Source organism: Eschrichtius robustus, chromosome 18 (assembly GCF_028021215.1).
Source record: "Eschrichtius robustus isolate mEscRob2 chromosome 18, mEscRob2.pri, whole genome shotgun sequence".
Classification (NCBI taxonomy): Eukaryota; Metazoa; Chordata; class Mammalia; order Artiodactyla; family Eschrichtiidae; genus Eschrichtius; species Eschrichtius robustus.
This window is the reverse complement of record NC_090841.1, coordinates 13957212-13980612: the sequence shown is the minus strand read 5'-3', so window position 1 is coordinate 13980612 and position 23401 is coordinate 13957212. Positions and strand designations below refer to the sequence as shown.

At 35.7% G+C, this 23401-nt stretch overlaps 1 protein-coding gene across 1 annotated transcript in view; it reads left to right on the top strand.

Moving 5' to 3' along the window:
* Positions 1-23401, top strand: part of TRPC4 (transient receptor potential cation channel subfamily C member 4) — a 164850-nt gene that overhangs the window by 24189 nt on the left and 117260 nt on the right. The gene's annotated exons all lie outside the window — the stretch shown is intronic.

Here is a 23401-nt window from a genome sequence, read left to right as displayed (position 1 = left end):
TTTCCTATTTAGAAAGTCTTTTGTCCAGATAAATGTCCTCTAGGCTTATAACTGAACTTGTCAAACTCAATCAAGGCCTCATTCTTTCTATCAAGCTTCCCTTCCATTTTCCCAATGTTATGCTATGAATTTACTCTTTCTCTGGTTTATCATCTTCTTATTCTACCCTTGTTTCTGTGACACTTCTGATTCTTTTCAGTTTTACTTAAGGATGCATTTACCTTGATCTCAAGAAAAAATGTTTTTATTTCTCAGTGAGACAGTGTTTAGAGAATGGAATTTCTCTCCATGAAGGACATCAAGAAGAGCTCTACTCACCGGGACTTACTGAAAGATTTCATTCTTAGGGCATTTTGGTTGACATTGGGTCGGCTCTTCTGACTTATCACGATGATCGTTGTAAAATATAAAATGCAAGTCTCATGACAGCAAATTTTAAGTCTTAGGTTTCAGAATCTGGGATGTATTTGGTAATACCAGACTACTTTACTATTATCAAGAATCTCAGCTTTAAAAAAAAGGCGTAACCTTCCAAAATGGTGCAAAACATACCTTACAAAAGAACAAAACCTAAGGGTCACATACTATTGAGAGAAGAATCTCTCTCCAGCCAGGCCCTAGAACCGTGTGTCTATTGGAGGCATTCTACACATAGACATCCTTATGGCAGATGGAAATGAACATCATGGATTTATGTTTGAGGGAAGAGAAGTTACTAACTCAAGAATCCTCCAGTGAAGGCTTTACTTCTCAGTAAAGAAAAAGTGTATATACAAAAAGGGTATATACAACATGGTAGCAGCAGTAAAGATATGTTTACTTTATTGTATGAGTGGACATGTAATTTGCCATCGATGGAAATGGGTTGCCTATAGCATGTTTGCGTTGCAAGAATTCATAATAATAAGTTATATACAACCGAGAGACAATGCTTCCTGCTTATAGAACAAGAAGTACTCATCAGTAGTATTCATTACCTCATATAATAAAAATAGTATGAACCATTTTCAGTAGGAACTGTAGGAGGAATCTGAATTCTTTCACAGACGGAATAATCTAAGGGGGTTGGAGAAGAAGACCAATGTGTTACCTTGCAGATTTGAGATGCTGTGATCTTTTAATGGTATATTTATAGTAACCTATGCCATGTAAAAGTAAAATACCAACAGTTTGAGACTGTCAAAACAGTTTTTGAAAGGATCATATATCTATAATTTCTCATCTATAGTTTATTAATACAGTTCTTAGTTGTTAAGACATGTCCTTGTGGAAATATTTTCATTATCTTTTATGTGTCTTTTTGTGTGAAATCACTTGGACACATTACTCCCACACCTGTTTCCTCACCTCTAAAATACACTTCCTCCTGGGATTGTTAGGAAGATTCATATAGGTGAAAACACTTTGAAAGAGTAAAGCATTATGTCTTATATTAGAATTCTATCTGCAATTGTTACTCACTTTGCCTATTATAGTTCTTTTCAAATTATCAAGTGTGACCTTGATAATTTTTTATTTACTTTTTAAAATACTCAAACATTTTATTGCTATTATAGATTCACAAAGTGAAATTTGAAGAGATGTAAAAATCTTTCAACCTATAAATTTCAATATAAATCTTTCTAGTTAAAATTATTTCTCAATAAAAGTAATGACCCTTTATAAATCAGTCATAACTTCTTTTTTCTTTTAATAAGAACTGATACCCACTCTTTATAGTTCTTTTCAATTTGTATTGAAATGCCAACACAGTGCAGGGATAAAGAGTGTGTGATCTGGAGCCAGACTGCTTGGGTTTATACCTCAATTCTGCCACTTACTCGTTGTATGATCATGATGCCGAACGCTCAGCTTCTCTGTACATTGGTGCCAAATTGAATCTCAGAGACAGAGTTTTGAGCGAAGTAGAAAAGGATAGCTTTATTACTTTGCCAGGCAAAGGGAGCCACAGTGGAATCCTGCCTCGAAAAGCTTTGTTTCCCAACTTGGAAGGGCTAGTGAGAAGTTTTACAGGAATCGTTCAAAAAGGGCTTGATCAGCACATTCTTCTGATGGGTTGCTGGCGAGGTAAGCAGGAGTCAGAATCATCAGCCTTCAGGTTCCAACTGGTCTGGGGTCTACATGCTTGTGGGCAGCATACCATCGTTAATCGTTAACTTCTCCCACCTGGAGGGGGTTTCAGTATCTGCAAAACAGCTCAAAGATGTTGTGTGTATTGGTTGATGGGGAAGCAGGACCTTGTCCCAGGGCTGCATTATTGTTTCTCCTGACTGTTTTTTTCCTCCCTGATCTAACATCCCCTCTGTTCTCTAATTAACAACTGCTTGAATCTGTCCGTTGGAACTCAGGGAAGGTCATGGAGGCTGAATGAAAGCTATTTCCTGTGATCAAAGAAATGGGGGACACAGAAAGGCTTTGTGCCCAGGGGCCCCACAGGGCCCTGCTCAGTATCAATCATAGGGAAATATCTTAATCTCTCAGAGTTTCAGTTTCATCATCTATAAAGTGCATATAATAAAGTTACTTCCTCTTGGAGTTGTAAGAAATAAATGAGATAGTGTGTATAAAGCACGTGGCAGAGTACCTAGAACATACTAAGCACCCAGTGAGTGTCACCTGTCTTTACTGTGGTCTTTCTCTGGAAGTTTCTAATCCATTCCCTCATCCACTATAATTCCTACTTCCTAATACAAAAAGGGTTTCTTAAACATCTGGGCCATCAACAATCTTACTATCTAGATTTCACCTTCCAGACAGTTCTGCATTTGCACATGGTTTTGTGGCCTCTAGATTGTAGTCCTCAGGAGCCATACTCAATTAGCTAGGAGATCTTGAAGTCCAATATTACTAAGAGGTATATCTTGATGGCCTTTGTAATGACCTCTGCATTCGTTTCACATCTTTCTCCCAGTGCTCCAGAGTGAACAAACCAACTTTCTTCTAGCCTTATAGCCTTGGCCCCCTCTTCCTCCTTCTGCTGATGTTGTCTTTTTTTTTTTTTTTTTTTTTTTTAAGTCTATTTACTTATTTATTTATTTATGGCTGTGTTGGGTCCTCGTTTCTGTGCGAGGGCTTTCTCCGGTTGCGGCGAGCGGGGGCCACTCTTCATCGCGGCGCGCGGGCCTCTCACCACCGCGGCCTCTCCTGCTGCGGAGCACAGGCTCCAGAGGCGCAGGCTAAGCAACTGTGGCTCACGGGCCCAGTCGCTCCGCGGCACGTGGGATCCTCCCAGACCAGGGCTCGAACCCGTGTCCCCTGCATTGGCAGGTGGACTCTCAACCACTGTGCCACCAGGGAAGCCCGTGATGTTGTCATTTTCTTTAATCTTCCCAAGCTCACTCCTTTTGTCATTCAGATGCCAACAAACTTCCCCTAAGGCAGTAATGGAACTAAAGTAGCCACATGGGTCCTAGGTATCACATCACCAGTTTTATTTGTCTACACTTCCTGATGATCTTCATGATACTTTGTTAAATTTGTTTCTATCTCCCCATCATGAAATGCAAGTTCCATGAAAACTGTGGCCATATCTGACTTACTCACTTACTGCGGTTTTCTCAGCATATTATACGTGTCACCTACTAACTATATGATACATATTTATTGAACGCATAAATGCAAGAGAATCATTTACTTCAAATAAAATGGCAGAGCAATTTTCATATATCTAGAATATCTTTCCCACATTTCTTATTTGTCAAAGTGGCACTCATTCCTATTCTATGAAGTTCTTTAAGCTTCACACGGGAAAACATTAGTCTCTCTCCTATTACTCTCTCTCCTATAATATGCAGTTTCCTTAGATGCAGAGGCCTTTGTTGGATATGATTTCAGAGAAACTACTTGTGCATTTGGTCCATACTGGGCTGCAACAATTTTCTAGTAGGGCTCACACGTGGCTTGAAGGAGATTCCTTTGCTGCTTTAAAAGATTTTTTAAAGGTGAGTTGAGAATCATTACGTTCATAACGTGGAAAAGAAATGCATGGGTTTATTAGATAGCTAACAAGCATGTTTTATACACAAAAACTTATAAAAACATAGAGTATGTCCTGGTTTTTCGCATTCAATTACCTTTAACTAAAAACTCAGGGGAAGCCTTTGATAAATGTGACAAAATGCAGTGTTTCCGGTAAAGTGTAGATTCTGCTTTTGACAGCCTGTTTATCCTCATTTGTTTACCCACTTTGGTGTTGCACGCAGTCCTGATTTGAAGCAGTTTCTTCGTTGTCTAGAGGTTGCTAACAAAAATTCTAAGCGTACTTAATCTCCATCTGCTCTTGTAAATAGCTCAAGCGCACAATCTTCATTCATTCACTTATTTGACAAAACAAAACTGATTATTATAGGGTAAGTAGTGGGAATACAGGGAACAGCAAAACAGCCTTTGCTGTGTTAAGGAGGGACTATAATATTCAGTCCCTTAATGTATAGATGGAGCTAGGGTGGGAGACAAAAATAGAAAACCAGTGAATACAGCGGAGATTTTAAATGCTCAGAGAATCTGTTTGCTTCAAGTTTGAGACTCTAGCTGTAGGGAATGGAAATAAAAAACCTACCTGAACCTGCCCTTGCTGGCAGGGAGGAGGGTCAGGAAATTCTTTCAAGAGTAGGTGGTGCTTGAGTTGAGTCTTGAAATTCAGGTGGAGATAAACAAGTTGAGCGATTGTGTTCTGATAGCCCTGGCTGTAGAACAAAAGAGTGCAATGCTGGAGCTGCCAATACATTTTCTACAAGACACTGACTTTCTATTTTCTCAGGTCCTCTTTCTCTTTATTTTATGTGCAAACATTGTGAGCAGTCTCTTCCTTTGAGCTTTGTTTCAATGTTGAGAATATTTTAATGTTTCTGATCTTTGGCAGGAAGACAACAATTTCCAAATATTTTAATAGAATCCACCCTGAAAACAGAACTCCATTACCTGAAAGCTGTTGACACTTGAAAGTCTCACACACTTAAAAGTCTCTCTAGGCTGTAAGAGTTTACAAATGTATTGATTAATTCCCCTGAGACTACTGGATGAGACCTCACAGCCACTTCCTTTTGTGCATATCCCTAGAACACCACCGACTCACATATAGATATTTCTTTTGAGGAAGGACCATGCCTTACCCACCTTAAACTTTACTAACCCATTGTCAAATACATATTAAAATCTCAGCAATATTCTTTGAGTGAACAAATATTTTATCATTTTACCAAATGCCAATTGCATGATATTTTATGATAAATATTAATTGGCTTTCATGTACCAGGATACTCATTAATATTTACATGTTATGATTTGGGTTAGGGGGTGTTTCTTCATCATTATTAATGCAAGCAAGAGCTCTTCACTTCACTTTAGGAGATCTAGCATAAGCTTTACATCTTTTGTTCCACACAGTAATTTGTTAATGATCAATCTCCCTTGGACTGTAAACATTAAAAAACAATGGAATGGTGGGGAGGAAAGGAGATGATCTAAATAACATTGGAAATTAACATTTGGTCTAGATACTACAAGGCTGAGACACAAAGAACTGTACAGAGACACTGTGCTCTAGTTGGTAAATCTGTTTCTCACAGGGATGTGGTCTAGTAATTCGGAAACTATATTATGTGTACACTAAGTTTCAACAAATAGGTTTATTGAGTGAAAAAAATGCACAACCTAAAAGTTGAGAATTACGTTTTATTTGGCAGACAAAATGAGGACTTAAGCCTGGAACGTAGCCTCTCAGTTAGCTCTGAGGGACGGCTCCAAAGAGGTCAGGGAGGAGCCAGGATAATATAGGCGTTGTTGCAACAAAGACCAGGTATTGGGAACTTCAAAAGATTACTGTTAATTAAAGAAAACGAGACATCTCAAGTTAATGAATTTAGTGCTTTTCTGTGTATGGGAAGATGGGCTCACTGAAATCATCCCTTTGATATGCATCTCAGCTCTCTCGGGCCAGAATCCTGTGTTTTCCCATCCTGAGTCTCCTCGGGGTGCACTGTTGGGGGGGTGGCTGCAGTGGCTGGTGGCTTGATGGTGGGCATCCTGTTTCCATCCTGAGTTCCCTTAGGGGTCACCTTCGGGGCAGCTGTAATGTGATGGCTTGATGGCTGCAACATCCTATGTTTACTGATATGGCAGGCAACATTTTTTCACTCACAGGTTAATATGTTGTAAATATATGAGAGCCAGGCTTCTTATGGTCAGAATAAAAGTTACAAGTAAGCAAAGGGAAGTACTAGAATGAACATCAGTGACACCCCGCTAGCAGTAAGCACAGCTAGCACCTAGATATTAATTTCTAAATAACATGCTCCAATAAAAGGAACTGGGCTCCTTTGAAAAACTGTTACTTCTAGAGCGGGGCAAGGGAAATGTAAGATGAGCCTAGAGCATCTTGTATTGTCAGAAAGTAACAAAGTGCTCAATAAATAAATAAAAAGTGTAAGAGCATCACAAAAGAATACCTGTGCCAATCTGAAAGACCTCTCAATGGGCAAAGCTGAAACAATTTGAACAACAAAAGAAATAATAGTATTATAACCCAAAAATAAAATAAATATCTACAAATCCATAATGATACAAATAAATAATTGGATAGGTAAATAAATAGGAGTTGAAAGGACATATTTTCCTTAAAGTAGAATTTCAAGTAATAAGCGTAGGAATGGGAGAAATAGAAAAATCACCGTTAGAGCACTGTGGTAATAATTGCTTCAGGGAAGAGCCTCAAATGGATGCTGAAATAAATCAGTAGGCAAACTTCAAGGAGAGAAAGAATATTTACATTACCTCAAACTATCTCTCCAAGATATTTGTAGACTTTTTTAATAAACATCTTTATTGGAGTATAATTGCTTTACAATGGTGTGTTAGTTTCTGCTTTATAAAAAAGTGAATCAGTTATACATATACATATGTCCCCATATCTCTTCCCTCTTGCGTCTCCCTCCCTCCCACCCTCCCTATCCCACCCCTCTAGGTGGTCACAAAGCACTGAGCTGATCTCCCTGTGCTATGCGGCTGCTTCCCACTAGATATCTGTTTTACGTTTGGTAGTGTATATATGTCCATGCCACTCTCTCACTTTGTTGCAGCTTACCCTTCCCCCTCCGCGTATCCTCAAGTCCATTCTCTAGTAGGTCTGTGTCTTTATTCCTGTTTTGCCCCTAGGTTCTTCATGACCTTTTTTTTTTGATTCCACATATATTTGTTAACATACGGTATTTGTTTTTCTCTTTCTGACTTACTGCACTCTGTATGACAGACTGTAGGTCCATCCACCTCACTACAAATAACTCAATTTCGTTTCTTTTTATGGCTGAGTAATATTCCATTGTATATGTGTGCCACATCTTCCTTATCCATTCATCTCTTGATGGACACTTAAGATGCTTCCATGTCCTAGCTATTGTAAATAGAGCTGCAATGAATATTTTGGTACATGACTCTTTTTGAATTATTGTTTTCTTAGGGTATATGCCCAGTAGTGGGATTGCTGGGTCATATGGTGGTTCTATTTTTAGTTCTTTAAGGAACCTCCATACTGTTCTCCATAGTGGCTGTATCAATTTACATTCCCACCAACAGTGCAAGAGGGTTTCCTTTTCTCCACACCCTCTCCAGCATTTATCGTTTGTAGATTTTTTGATGATGACCATTCTGACTGGTGTGAGATGATATCTCATTGTAGTTTTGATTTGCATTTCTCAGAATTCAAGCACCATTCAAGCTTAATATATTTTATCTTGACCCTTTAACACAGGATTCTGAGAGAGTCAGTATTATCTTGATTTTACACATGAGAAAACATAACTCTGAGTTAAGTAATTATGTGTAGACCACACTGGTTGAAGGCATCTGCATTGGTGTACAAACTAGCTCTTGCTGAGTGCAAATCTTATGTTCTTTTAAAATGCAAAATGCAGACACTCAAGAGGAGTTCTAAAATTTGACAAAAGAAGAGGCAGCAGAAGGTGCAATGTATTAGGGTTCCCCAGAGAAACAGAACCAATAGGAGATATAGAGATGGATGGATGGATAGATAGATAGATACATAGATAGATAGATAAATAATAGATAAGATAGATACATAGATAGATAGATGATAGATAGATAGATAGATAGAAGATAGATGATAGATAGATGGATAGATAGGTAGATACAAATGATATTTATCATAAGGAATTGGCTCACACAATTATGGAGGCTGAGAAGTACCACTATCTGTCATCTGTAAGCTCAAGACCCAAGGGATCTGGTGGCATAAATTCCAGTCTGAGTCTGAAGGTCTAAGAATCCGGAACACAGTCCCACTCCAAGATCAGGAGAACACCCATGTCTCAGCTCAACAGTCAGGCAGAGAGCGAATTCAGTCTTCCTCTGCCTGTTTGTTCTATTCAGGCTCTCAGCGGACTGGGTACTGCCCACCCACATTAAGGAGGGCAATCTGCTTCACTCAGTCTATCAATACAAATACCAATCTCTTCTGGAAACATCCTCATAGAAATACCCAGAAATGTTTAACCAGATATTTAGGCATCCCAGCCAAGTTGACACAAAATTAACCGTTGTATACAGAATATTAAAAAAAATATGTTAACTAGAGAAATCAGATTATTTTCACAGAAATTTAGCCAAGGGCAAGTTAAGCTTTACAGCTTTGCTAAATCCCAAAAATACAGCATTGGTTAGGTATCGATGCTAAAGTTTACCTCCATTTAAGATGGTCTTTCACTATGTTCATTCATTATATAACATTTAAAGAGGAGATCTAAAATAATTATTAACTAAAATATATTTCTAGTATAATATATCTTCAGTAAAATGTATATAGAAAATGTCACAGAATTTGCATAATAATGATTATTTTACTTCCAAACAAACACTAACAATGTTGGTTTCAGTGGCAGAAGGCTATAATTACAATGTGTCAAACATCTGGTTTAAGAAAAATAAATATTTATACATATTCTAATTTCTGATACTCTATAGACAAAATATTTGATTAATAGATTTTTATTTAGCTTTTCGTCTAGATGTTCCATCAGTGCATACAGAGCGCCTGTGAGGTTTTTAATATCATGGCATTTTGGGATTGTAATTTTGAATGGTAAACTGACAACTAAAATATTAACTCCCAGCTTCAATTTCATGGTAATTTTAATAAATCAGCAATGTTTACAAAACTAACAAACTGTTTTACCTGAGGTGGTGTGGAATCATATCTATTAGAATTAGAGTAGATCTTGGTAGTTTAATTCCTCAATTTCCTTAAGGCAGCTGGGTCCCCAGGAAACAGACAAAATTAGCAGAGATCTAAGAGCTGTTTTAATGGAGCCAGAGTCAGAATGGAGAATTCTATGAAATAAACCATAGCTCTTTCTCATTTCTGAAATCAATGCTTTAAATTAGTTTAGGCCAACTCTTAGAATAACAGGAGAACACTGACTTAAAGAAAATTAGCTTCATTTAGTTAGAGTTTAAATGAAGACTTGATGGAAAATAAACTATACCACTTATATAAGTAATCCTATCATATCTGTTAAATTTCCAAAGACATAGAGCTAATTGAATTTGGAAGAAAATGCTAACATGCCTGCTGACAAAAGCTGTTTTAAGTGTGGTCTTAAATCTTTCAATGCCAATATACTAAGAAGATAAACTTCTAGGATGAGTATTTAAACATCATAATATAGCTTTATATCGTTAAAAAATGATCACAATGTCATAGGGCAAATGACAGTACAGAATAACAAAATTCTCTGGAAGGCAAATCTATCATAAATTTGGACGATAACCAAATAACCTGTAAAAAAACCTGCTTTGCCAAATAAATGTAATCTTTTAAGTTGCTATGGTAATTACTATACTTGTTGGAGGTATTTAAGAAATTCTGAATCCCTTGTGCATAATGAACTTTTATGAAGAGTATTCTAAGCAGTCGAGTTTTAAAAAAACTAATTTGTTTTTGATTTGCATAATTGATGTTTGAGTTCAGCATAGAAATAAACTCAGTTGGTAAATTGAAAGGACATGAAAAGATTAAGTGAAAGATTTTAAAGTTCAAGACAAAAGGAAGAGATTGCCTTCTATGATATTTATGCCTGCTACTTCTCTGTTAATTGTATAAGTGCCTTTAGGTTGTTATTCAGTCTGAATTACTATCCAGAAACAGCAAAGAAAGTGAGAGTCGCCTTGCAGCACAGTTCTACTGAGCTTTAACATTCTGGGTTTAATTTAATATTGGGAGTGAAACCCACACTTAATTATTTACTAATTGCTACATCTCACATGAGCAAAGGACTAAATTATGTTCTCTTTTTCTAGCTGCATTCATAGTGAATTGAACCCGATTATTTGAGATGCTGTGACTGGAGAATGGGAAGGGGGAGATGAGGTGACTATGACTTGCCAGGGGTCTTTTTAGCAGGCATCTGTGAGCCTGGAAATATTCTCCAAACAGGAGAAGAGCCAACAGGGGAGTGACAAATAGGCCTCCGTTATCTTGAGTATAGGTTAATATGGCTGCCAAGACTCAGTTTGCAAAGAAGCCTAAGATCTGAGGGACCGATGTTTAGGGGAGTTCCAACAGTGCTGGTCAGGACTCAGAAGGACTTTCTGAGAGCCAGTGATGAGGAATCTGAGGTTCAGAATTAGGAGACCAGCTACACAGGTTAAGGCATCACTGGAAAATTAGGGAACATGATAAAAACCCAGTCACTGGGAAACTGAATGGCCATTTCATTAACAGAGAGAAAAGCAAGATGTGTAATATGGGATGAAGAAAATTGGACATAGCGTAGGGGACACATTTCTCAAGCCCTTGTGACCTTGTCAAGTTAGGCATCTCACTATCCATCCCAAGGGTCACTGATCAACTGTGCTTAATCCAGGCAAGTTTCCTGAGGATTGAGTTCATACATGTAAAATTTAGGACAGTGCCTGGCATGGATTAAGTGCTCTGTAAGTGTTGTTGTTTTGGTTGTAACAGTGTTTTTGTTGTTACAAGGGACTGAGTTTTAAAGTAGACTCAGTCTTTGGAGATCTAAGCAGTAAGGCAAGAACAAAATTCCTAGGGACATGGCGGGACCAGCCTCATTAAGGAACAGCCCTAATCTAATAGAACTCTCACTCCCGCCTGCCTAGACCAAAAATTGGTTGGGAATGTGGAATAGAATTTACCCTGAAGGTGTTTACCATGTCTGGCTCTGACTACTTGCTGAAACCATCAGCATTTTGCTTGCTCGCCATTTTGCAGCATCTTCTGGATGCAACACTAAGTGGCTGCATGTCCTTGCAGAAGTTCAAATTTTTTTTCTGAGCCACAGAAATGTATCTTTTCCTGTGACTTTGTATAGTTCTTTCAAATTCCCAAATTTATACAATCACTAAAAAGTTCAGTATTTGGTAGGGAATAATAAAGGTCACTAAGTAATTTAGAGCAAAATTGAGGTAACCAAAATTCTAAAAGGCATAATAGGAGAGCCATTGTGTAAAAGTCTGGATACTTATGAACAATAACAGTTATTCTAGGAAGAGAAACTAGCATAGAATGACAGCTCTTTCTCATCCCCATTCCTTTAAAAAACTGCTTCCTCCTCCTGGAATTCCTTGTTTCCAATAGGCACTGGGGAGACACCTACTCATAGTTAAATACTTACTTACATAGAGCTCCATTAACAAGCATTTCTTTCCCCACAGGTACAACTAACTGCTTTCTTTCTGGAATCCCCAAGAAACAGTTTATAAATCTGTACTGGAGAACTTGCCACGTGGTGTTTATTATTGATTCCCAACAAAACTCCTCTACTAGTGTCTTCCCTGAGGTCAGGGATTTCTTGCTGTTGTTTTAACAGCTATATTGAGATATAATTATGTGCCATAAAATTCACCCAATGGGATTGTGTTTTATTTGACTTTTTATCTTCAGCTCTCAAAATAGTCCTGGTATGATATAGAATTAGCCTCAATAAATCTTTTTTTGAATAATGGAACCCACATATGAAGGAGTAAGGATTTCCAGTGGACACCAAGCAGATGTGAAACTGATGCACCCCGGTTAACTAGTCTGTCTACAGGATCAAGTTGGTAGATCAGGTGACCCTCTGCCACCCGCACTCACTCCGTATACTTTCCTTTAAAGGTTGTGCCTTCAGGGACTTCCCTGGTGGTCCAGTGGTTAAGACTTTGCCTCCCAGTGCGGGGGGCGGGGTGTGTGTGTGTGTGTGGGTTCGATCCCTGGTCGGGAAGATAAGATCTCACGTGCCTTGCGGCCAAAAAACCAAAACATAAAACAGAAGCAATATTGTAACAAATTCAAAATGGTCCACATCAAAAAAAAAAAAAAAAAATTTTAAAAACAAAAAGAATGCGCCTTCAGATAGAGGAGGGGACGTTGCTTCACCAAAAGTGACCCCTTGCCTGAAATTGCAGTGGACTAACACAAATAAATCAGCTTCAGGATTTACAACTTGGGACCTTAATAATAGGCTCACTATGCTATCTTCAGTAACTGAAAATGGGGAAACAGAACAAAACAACCTATCTTTTCCTTTTTGTATCAGGACAGGTTGTTTTAGGAATACAGAGAACAATGGATTGGGAAACATTCATGGATTAAACCTCTAAACATAAAAAAACTTTAGGAACTATATATCAGTGGTTGCAGGGGAGTCTAGTTGTGTCCCCCCAAATGCTAAGAGCTCTCTTGGTAATGCTAAATAAAGCAAATTATACAATCAATAAGTACAGGGAACACTGTTTCCTACTTTTATATTTCCTCCAAATGCCTCAGATAAAGGCTATATGAGAAATGAATGTCATATAAAAACTATCATTTAGACGAAGAAAACTAATGTAGACTGTCGTATTTACAGGTATAACAAATAAAGATACATGCGTGAATTTTAAAAATTATACCCCTAATAAAAACATTCTGTCTAACCCCAGCATGAAGGCAAACCTGTATATCTTCACTATCCAAACACAAAATATATTTTAATAAAATAGTACTTTTAATTAAATATATTTAATTTAATTACTTTTAATTAATTAATTTTAAGTATTTTTAATTAAATATATTTAATTAAAATTAAAAGTACTTTTAATTAAATATATTTAATTAAAATATATTTTAATAAAATAGTACTTTTTAGAAATAAAAATAACGAAATTAACTTCATAATAAATATTTAGAATGAAGACTACGATGGAAAATTCTAAAAACTGTGTTATCTTCAAAAAGCTAATTTCTCTTTGTAGTTATAAAATAAGTAGATTTGAAATGACTTCATACAGTTGTGTTTATCTAAACAACTAATAAGTTTGAAACAGTTTCCTTGGAAAACTCATTTGTATATAATGAGGAGATACCCAGTCTATAACCAAGAGCAAAAAGTCATGCATCAAAGCAGAATACAAATAACCTTGTATTTACAAAAATTAAGTCAAAAATTATAGAGCTTTATGAAAACATGAAGATGATTCTTTATAAGTTTAATAGAGGAATAGAAAGAATGACAAAGTTAGTAATGTGTCTAAAGTCACATGGCTTATGGGCAGAGACAATGACAAAAGCAGAGACTAATAGGGTCAGAGTCTAATCACTATAGTCATTATAGATTATCCACTTTAAGTCATCTGTCTAGTTCTTGAATTCTCTCTCCAGTATATTTTCCCTTTTGAGTTGTCTCTTGCATGCTTGAATACTGTCAGCAACAGGGAATTTACTAACCTCTGAGAAACACATTTAATCTTTGACAACAAATATTACCATTAATAGATCACTCTTTAGTTGAGAAGAAAGCTTTTTCATTATAATCTCTACCTATTAGTCTTTGTTCTAGTATTTGCAGTCATGAAAAACAAGTCGGATACCTTTTAAACATGATAGTTCTGCTAATTATCAAGGACAGCTGATTGTTCCTTTTATAAAGTAAACTTTTACTTTGTGATTAAGAGGTTTTTTTGTTTTGTTTTGTTTTTGTTTTTAGTAACATATACTGTGTTCTCCTTATCAAAACTTAGAAAATTTAGGCAAGAACAGAAATCACCAATTACCCATAGGTAACCTTTCTTAATTATAAGCGTAGTTACCTCCTTCTTACAGGTTTTATCATTGTTGTAGACATTAATTTTACTGTGTTCAAAATTTTATCCATGATTAGCACGTATCATAATATGATTATTCTGCATAATATTAACTTTTAATACATATTATTTTAATAGTGGTACACTTTTTAATTAAATAGATATTTAGCTCTTAATTGACTAGCTTACAATTATTGTTTTTTAAGTCTCTCAGTTTTTTCTGACAATATGTTAAGAGTTATTTTTCCTATATAAGAGTTATTTTTCCTTTTGTGTATACATCATTGCCTGCTTTATGAAATACAGCTCCAGGGTTGATTCCTGGGAGAGATGTTCGTGGGGTAACGGGCTTGAACCTTTCAAAAGGGTGATACACATATTTCTAATTCCTTTTCACTTTAAACTATCACCAACAATTAACAAGAGAATCATTTTCACTGCATCTTTTCTGGTACTGCTTATTCTTTTGTATGTAATGTGATCACATTTGACGTGCAATGTCTTTTATCGTACTGGTAGATTTCACAGTTTTAGAGGTCAGTAAAGTAGAATGCATTTTCAAATGATATTTTCCAGTTATATTTCCTTTTCTCCCAGGAGGCTGTTCTTTTTATTCTTTGAATCTTAGTGATTTTTCTTTTCTATTTAATAACCTCTTCTCACTCATATTTATTTTGAATAACTTTCCTAGTTGTTTTGGCTCTTAATTTTGTACATTGTTTTCATACTAAGATTTTTTGCATTCTGTATATACATAGCAAGATTCTTCCTCATGGTCATCTCTCCATTGTATTTTGTTTGGAAAACTTTTCCCCATCGAAAGGATTGATTAATATTTACTGACATTTTCCCGTCACTTTGCTTCAATATTTAACTTTTAAATATACTTTGAATCACTCTTATGGTGTTACTAAATAATTATTTCCAAACCTTCTAATCAACTGTCTCAACATTGTTTATTGTTATTGCTTTCCTGCTCTGATTTTTCATGCTTCTTGGTTGATATGCTACTATGAAATATGTGTTCCGTTACTTCTCCCTCTCTCTCTCTCTCTCTCACACACACACACACACACACACCACCACCACCACCACCACCACCACCACCATGACCAACAGCAATAACATCTAACATGGTGTCCTTACCTCTGCAATAATCTAATGGGTATCTTTTTTTAATTTTGGGGTCATATATTTATCAAAAATTCTATATGTGCATACAAATTTATGCATTTTTATATTACTTTTGCTATCACTACAAGATTTGTTCCTTTTTGTTTTGCTCAAAAGACTCACCATTACCATAGTTACCATTCATACATACACACACGTGCCCACACACAATGTCAGAAACTAAAGGTCAGCTGTGGACTGCAGGATCTGGTTGTTCTGGGCGACTTTTGAATAAATTTTGCTGTTGAATATTTCATTTTTGAAACTAGGTTATTTCGTCTTTCTTTTGTTTAATCTTGTAAACTACTTATTTGCAACATGTATTGCTTTTCCCCCACATTTCTTCTTAATATTGCTTCCTTTATGACAACTTATGCTTTCACTGTCCACAAGTAGTGACATCTTTGACACAATGAAAGAAATAAAAGTGTTTCTGATGTAGTAATAGCAATATGTGTACACACGTTCTTGTTATAAAATGATATATGTATTCCTTAAAATCTTCACATTCTATGAAGGTATGAAAAAATAGGGATATGGGAAAGGATTAGAATGAGAGTACTTGAAATATATTCAATCAGAGCACTAATAAAATATTAATAAACTCAATAAAATATGAGCAGACATTTAAATCTCCACAAACATACCACCATCAGAGTCTGGGTTTTGCATTCTTAATACTAAGGGTTAATGTTTCCTCCTTCATGATATAAACTCTTGATGGCACCTACTTGGTTTATTGGCAGATGGTCTTAGTTTTCACTCTTACGCATTTCCAAATCAATCAGCAGCCTAAATGACCATTAAAAACAGAAATTGGAGGGACTTTCCTGGCGGTCCAGTGGTTAAGACTGCACACTTTCACTGCAGGGGGCCCGTGTTCCATCCCTGGTCAGGGAACTAAGGTCCCACATGCTGCACAGTGCGGCCAAAAAAAAAACCCAAAACAAAAAAACAAACAAAGACAAACAGAAATTGGATTATGTACGTCCCCAGCTCAAGGCCCTTCAAGAATTGCTTATTATGTTTTAAATACATTCCCAGATCCTTGCACTGCATTTCCTGGCTACAGACCCCATTTCTTCCACTCTCTCCTTTGCTCACAATACTCCAGACGTGCTGTCCCTGTTTTACATCCTAGAATGCATCCTTCTCCTCCTGCGTCACTGTTTTCTCACTTTCAGATCGTTTTAACATCATGGTCTTCTCTGCACTTTTAAATTTCACTTAGCTGGCTTTTTGTCATCTTTCACGTCATAGATAGGTAACCCCTGAGCCCCCTACCTAAGGTAGATCTCCATCTCCTCCCCCTCCTGCCATCTTTCTTCACCCCCTCTCATCATTTGTTTCCATTGTAGCCCTTAAAAACGGTAATTTTGCTGTTGGTTCCTTTGCTTTTTTAATTTTTTGTGGGTCCCGTCCAATGGACCATAAGCTCCGTGAGTGAAAGGATCCTGGCTTCAGGGTATTGCCAATGTTTAATATACACATTTGACATACAGATGTTCAGCAGATACTTTATTCATTCAGTAAATATTTATTGTGTACTTTTTACATACTAGACCCTTTTCTAAGCCTCGTACATAGATCAGTGAGCAAAACAGACAAAAATTCAGCTATTTAAACCATGGAAATCTTTCTCTTTATATCTATACTTTCCATATATTGTAGTGTCATCCTATGATCAAATATGGTCTTCATGTGAGCAATCTTCTGAGGCTGTATGCATGAGACTAATTTTATTCCTTCCTGCATTTAAATAATTTTAATAAATATGAAATTCTAGCTCCAAAATTCTGTTTGGGGGGTTTATCCTTTTCTACTTTTTGGTAAAAACCTCATTACATTCTAACCTCCAAATTTGTTGTTAAGAGGTCTGATGTTAATCTGTTTCTTTATTCTTTTTATGTATCAGACTCCCAAAATATTATCATACAGTTTTCCAGTAAAGCAAGGATAAGTTCTTTATAACTCCCAGCAGTAGGGAGAACATCACATTGATATACCTGTGTAGTGCCACCAAAGGGGCCAGTTGGGGAGAATATCTGTAGGGTTTTCTGCCCTGGGTACAAGGAGTTTAAGGTGGATATTTCAAGGTAGGAGAATGATTGAGATTGGGCAATATTTGTGACATACTAATTTAGGATTGGTAGATTTGGCCAAGTGAGGGTTCTGGAGAGAGTCTTGATAAGTAAAGTGTTTGATAAGGAAGCTATTTGCCCAGGTGAGCAGGATGTTATCTCAGATAAACTTACATGCAGGAATTTCTTGATGGGGATAGTGAAATCCTGAGTTATTTATTGGTTTACAGTCTTATCTTCCCTGGGCAAAGTTTTTCTAGAACAAAAACTAATGTTGTCACAGCTATTCCTTATGATGTATGTGGTAGGGGATATTTTTTTCTCCTCCTTTATAATTTTTTTTAATCTGTGAAGGAGTTATTCTTATATATCTTATGTGGTACTATGGATTCTTTCCATGGGAGGTCTTACATCTTTTATAATTATGAAAATTCTTGGTCATTAATACTAAAAATATGTCCTGCGCTCCATTATTTTATTTTCTCTTCATTCAATTGCTATTTTATAGATTTGGGCTCTTATACATCCATTCTCTCTTTCTCTTCACTTTTACTTTTTCCTAACTGGGAGAATTTCATGATCTGAACTTTCAGTTTACTGATTCATTCCATGGTCATTCTGCCAGTATCTCCAATTACTTATTCTTGATGATCTCTTATTCCTCAGATTTTCTCATATTCTCTTTATAATTTTGTAGATATTTATACACGTATTTTAGTCTCCTGTTAACAGGTATATTAACTCTGTTTCTCCCATTATAAGGTATTCAACTTGCTAGCCTTGGCTGTCTTGTACTTTTTTCCTCTGTGCTCACATTTCCCTGGAAGTATCCGCCAACTGACCAAAATCTAATGCCTTTCTGATGATTTAGGTAGTAGTGATAGGAAGTGTTTTCCAGAGCTGAGAGCTACAGATGTGTTGATTTACACATTACAGTTATAATTCTTTGTATGGGTGAAAAAATCTTGGGGGCAAGATAGTTAGAGAAGAAAAATAGGTAAAAAATGAAAGCATTTTTCCCAGGGTATTCAGTAGCTTCGTGACTGTTGACTGGATGTCCGGTTGTGCATTGTTGCCTTCAACGGGCCTACAAGTGCTAAATCATTTTTCAGCACGTGATTGAAGAAATTTTACCCTATTAATTTTATTCCTTTACCCAAAATGACAGAGGAATAACTCTGAGAGTACAGTCATTAATTCATTGATTCATCAACAAATTTGGGGCACTAACTACCTGCTTAGCATTGGGGATGCAATACTGTATAAGTCACAATCTTTTATACAGTAAAAAAAAAATGTTCTAAAGCTAAGAGGTCCACAGGGTTTATGAAGATGCATTAAAAAAGGCCATTAACTCTGCCTTAAGAGGAAGAGAAGAAAAATCCTCAGAGGCTATGATACTTCACAGAAGGTTTTAAAACTTGGCAAGAGTTGCCAGAGACTCAGGGGAGGAACAGTTTTCCTCTTGTAAAGAACAGTGTGAGAAAATGCTTAAAACTGTAGTGGCCAAGTGGTTTGGGATTCTTGTCAGTGTAAAATAAGGTTTTCCAGGGACTGCCTTGGTAGATATGTCTAAGAAGGCATTTAGAAGCAAGGTCATGGAGGTCCCGTATTCCATAATAGGTTAGTGTTTTTCCTGTGAATGGTTATCAGTCATTTAAGGATTAAAAGTGAGAGAGTGATTGAATCAGCTTTACATTTTAGAAATATTAGACACGTGGCATTGTGGAGACTAAACAGGGAGGATGCAAGGATAACATCGGTGAGATTATCAGAAAGATATTGGTGTAGCCACGTGAAAGATGATGAGGAAAAAGGCCTGGAGTTTGGAATGATAGCAAAAATGAGAGCATTATGCTTTTATGTGGAGTATGCATTATATCAAAGATTATTGAGATAATATACTATACCGATAGCAAGAAAAAAATCCGAATTGGATCGAGTGTGAATAAGTTATCTGGGAAATTGTTATTTTATATCAGATTTCAGAAAAAAATACAAATACAACTTAGATATGTGCCATAGTATCCTAACAAAAAATGAGAGTCTTTATTTCTCACTGTGTCATAAGGTCACACGTGTATGAAATGTATCTTTTGGCAGTTAGGGAATAAAAAGCAAAAAAGAAAAAACAACGTTGTTTGGGAAAATTTTATTTTACTTTTAATAATGTATACTCAAGAGTGGAGATTTCTGTCTATTTTCTTTCCTTTGTGTTCTTCGGAATTCAAGTTCACTGTTCTTTGCACCACACAGCTAAATTTATCCTTTAGGGAATATGCCTTCAGACCCTATAAATATCTGGAACTTTTGTTTTCCTGCATATCTTCAAGTTGTTTAGATGATTGTGGTTTTCATATCTAGGGACAATTTTTTAAAATTTCTCTTGGGATTGATATCAAGGTGAAGCTCTCCCACAGTTTTGTTTCTTAAGTCCCAAACATATTTAGGGAAAATAAATGTTGGGTTAATTAAGAATTCACATCGTGGGATTTGAGTTTTTCTTCATCACATCCCATATCTCTTCCAAGTCTTTGAAACATAACTTGATGAAGCAGCCATTTTACTTCTGGCTTATGTGTCATAAAGGGGGCATTGAAATCAAAGGATCTGTTGAACTCTTGTAATTCATGGGGAAAAAAATATCTTTTTCCTCCAGAAAGTTTATTCTGAAAGTGCAGGATCAGAAACAGGCTTTTATTTCCACATTTGAGGTCAAGATATTTGCTTCAGGGAGATCCCTGGTTTTTTACAGACTTTCTATCCAGTAGCAATTCCGTTGTTGCTGATAAGAGTGTCAGCTCAGGAGCCGTCAGCCTTATCAGCGGCTTCTCCTTGCAATTACATTCGTGTATCACAGTTTTCAAATGTTAAACTTGCTTTTTGTCCTTCTGTTAGCATCACTGCATCAAGTAATCCAGAAGGACAAGTGGATGTACTGAAAAATTATATACTCTTCCTGACTTTCTTAAGTTTTTAGCCATCAATCAGAGTTGCTCCGCCTTCCTTCTTTCTCTTCCCCTCTCTCTCTCTTTCTTTCTTTGTTTTACTATTCCACTGTAAATATTTAAATTTTATTTACTTTATGTATTTACATTTTAAGTATATTTCAAATCCATGTAGCCTTCCAAACATGAATTCTTGTTTTGTTTTGTTTTGTTTTTTATCAAATTCAAGATGTTAAAAGAGGACAGCAGATAAAAGGTCTTACTCAGCACTAACTCTGATTCTCCTCACCCATTCCTTCATCGTTGTTGTTTCTCCTCACTTTATAGATGGAGAGACAGGTTATCTAATGGAAAGTCTCGTGCCCAATTCACATCTTAAACACAACGTTGAGTAGAATATATCTTTCTCTCAATGTCATATTACTCTTTTTGAAACTTATGTAGTTTACATTTATGGTAGTTATCTGGATTAAATGAAATAGATTTTAGTAAGTCTAACTTCTCGTTATCTGTCCCCTCCTCTCGCACAAATTCTCCAGTATCTGCTATGTTGTCCTCCAATCCCTTCGTTGTCACCAACATCTTGTACTCTGAAAATGAGAAGTCAAATGCTGTTTACTGTCTAATATTTTATATGATACCATCATTAATAAAACAAAGTAAATGAAATAAAATGAAATACAGTTTTTCCATCCTCTAAGCTGATTCCTAATCCTGACTGAGCCATAATTCACATGAATTTCTGATACTGTGTATGTGTATGTACGTTCACGCTTTCATTTTAACCTGTATTTTGGGGTAAGCTACAATGAAACACTAGTCTTAAGCAAAAATATTGTTGGTGGGAAACCTTGGATTCAACTCTAGAAAACGAAAATTAATGTATTTTTCAAGAGCCATGGGTAAGGACAAAGTGAGGTAATAGAGAATGTATACTGCTGAAATAGAATATAAATGGCAGTTATTATCATTATGAAGACTTACACTATAGTCTGGATAAAATTGCCATGTGAAAACCACAACTTTGATCCCGCACACTTTCATGGATAGAAAAGTTGTGCTGGGGAAGTGGGCGACAGTTGCCTTCCTAAGGCAAATATTTTAATGTTACCGCTGATGCATATATGGGGCATTTGGGATCAGAAAATTAAAAAGAGATATGTAACATAATAATGATGTTGATTTTTGAAGTTTCGCCTATACTGGAGGACTATTAAATTGTCTTTGTTGTCTGATAATATAATTTTGTTCCCATTATTCTAGTCAGTTAATGCATTGTCTAAATACTGAAATTATAATCAAGCTTCAAGGAAGCAATTTGCATGTCTAAAATTAATATATTTGAACACCAGTATTAATTTTTATGTTCTTCTAAAAAGGTAATATTGCTATTTAAAGAACTCACAACACACTTTGTCTGCAATTGTAAAAATAAATTTATATCATGCTATATAGTTGGCCATTATACGTTTAAAACACCAAGACTATCAAAATGTGAAATATTTGAGAAAAATATTCTGGATTATAGGATTACCACTTTTTGCTTAGTCTATGAAGAGGCCTTAATAAAGTGCTGAATCTAATATGCCAGAAAGGAAGAAATTATGGAATTGCAGTTTTGTGTATTAGATCCTGAACCCAGATATTTGAGAAATCATGATGCATAATCTGGACATCAAAAAATAAAACTTAACTATTTGATAACTGAAATCACTGTTAAATTGAGGTAGCATGCAAACAATGCATACTTTCCCAAGTTGAGAACATTACACTAAATATAAGCACGTTTGTTAATGCAATGCATGTTCAAGCTACAGTTAAAGCATTATTCAAATCTGGTTAAGTTACTTATAAAATGATTAGATCTAAAAAGATCAATTAAGATGAATATGCATGTTCAGGTACTTAGAATGCCCCATTCATTTTAATTTGATGTAGTGAATGTATGTAAGTAAACACGTGGGTTGAATATAAATGACATAGAATAATAAAATAGTTCAGACCATAAGTATGAAATCAGGACCTAACGGCAGTAAAGAAATTATATTCAAAACAGAATACATTTTTCAGTAAGTTTGTATTGCTAAGATGATAACCAAATCAGTATAACTTTTGGCGACATCGGACTTTTTTATTAATCTATTTTAAGACGATAATCTCTTATTTACTTGAAATAATTTCCTCATGTCTAAAATTAATTAGATTTTAAATTAGATAAATAAATTAATAATTTCCTCATGTCTAAAATTAACTGTATATTTACTGTAACTTCAAAATAATATTACATTTTACAGTAAATGTATTCCTGCCTTGTGGTTTATTGTTTCATGATATGGAGGTAAGAGAATTAAGAAAATAGCATTTTCATAATAACCATATATTTTCATAATAAACCATATATTTCATAATAAACCATATATTTAATCCTTTTCTAAATGCTTCCGCTGGAAATTTAATTGCCTAGACTCATCTTGATAACTAATATCATTGGTACACATTCTTTCTTCCTCAACGAATTTACTTACAAGAGGAAAAAAATAAAATTATGCTCATCGGGCTCAGTATGATATTTTATTGACATTAATATCATTAACTCACAGTAACTGTAACGTCAGTTCTTACAAACATTAAAAATAGAAATGAAAGTGAAAAACATTTTGCCCAGATATTGATATTCTGTAATCTCAACAGCATCTCCATGATGAGCAAAACTGACAGTGCCTGACATTCTTGAAAATCCCTGGTCCAGTTTGGGGACCCCAGAGATACAGCCTTTGACTTTCAAGGTTCTCTGTTAAAAACAATATATATTTATGATAAATTTTGTAAATAATTTTAAAAAATTACAGGTGCAACCTCTGACAGATGTCACTTTTAAAGTAACTTTTATAAGTAACTTGCCAAGTACTGGCCTCTCTTTCTTCTTAAATAAGAACTTTGAAACCTGTGTTTCTAGATAACTGAATAATTATTGCCTATTTCCATTGTTTAAAGGGAACATAACTTCTCACTTAATAATTACGGTTTCATCGTTGTTATTGGCCTCATTGTGAGTTGTTAAATGCGATGCATAATCATTCAAAAGTGTGCTGATACTAATCCTTGTGTGTGTTGGTTTTTGTTTGCACT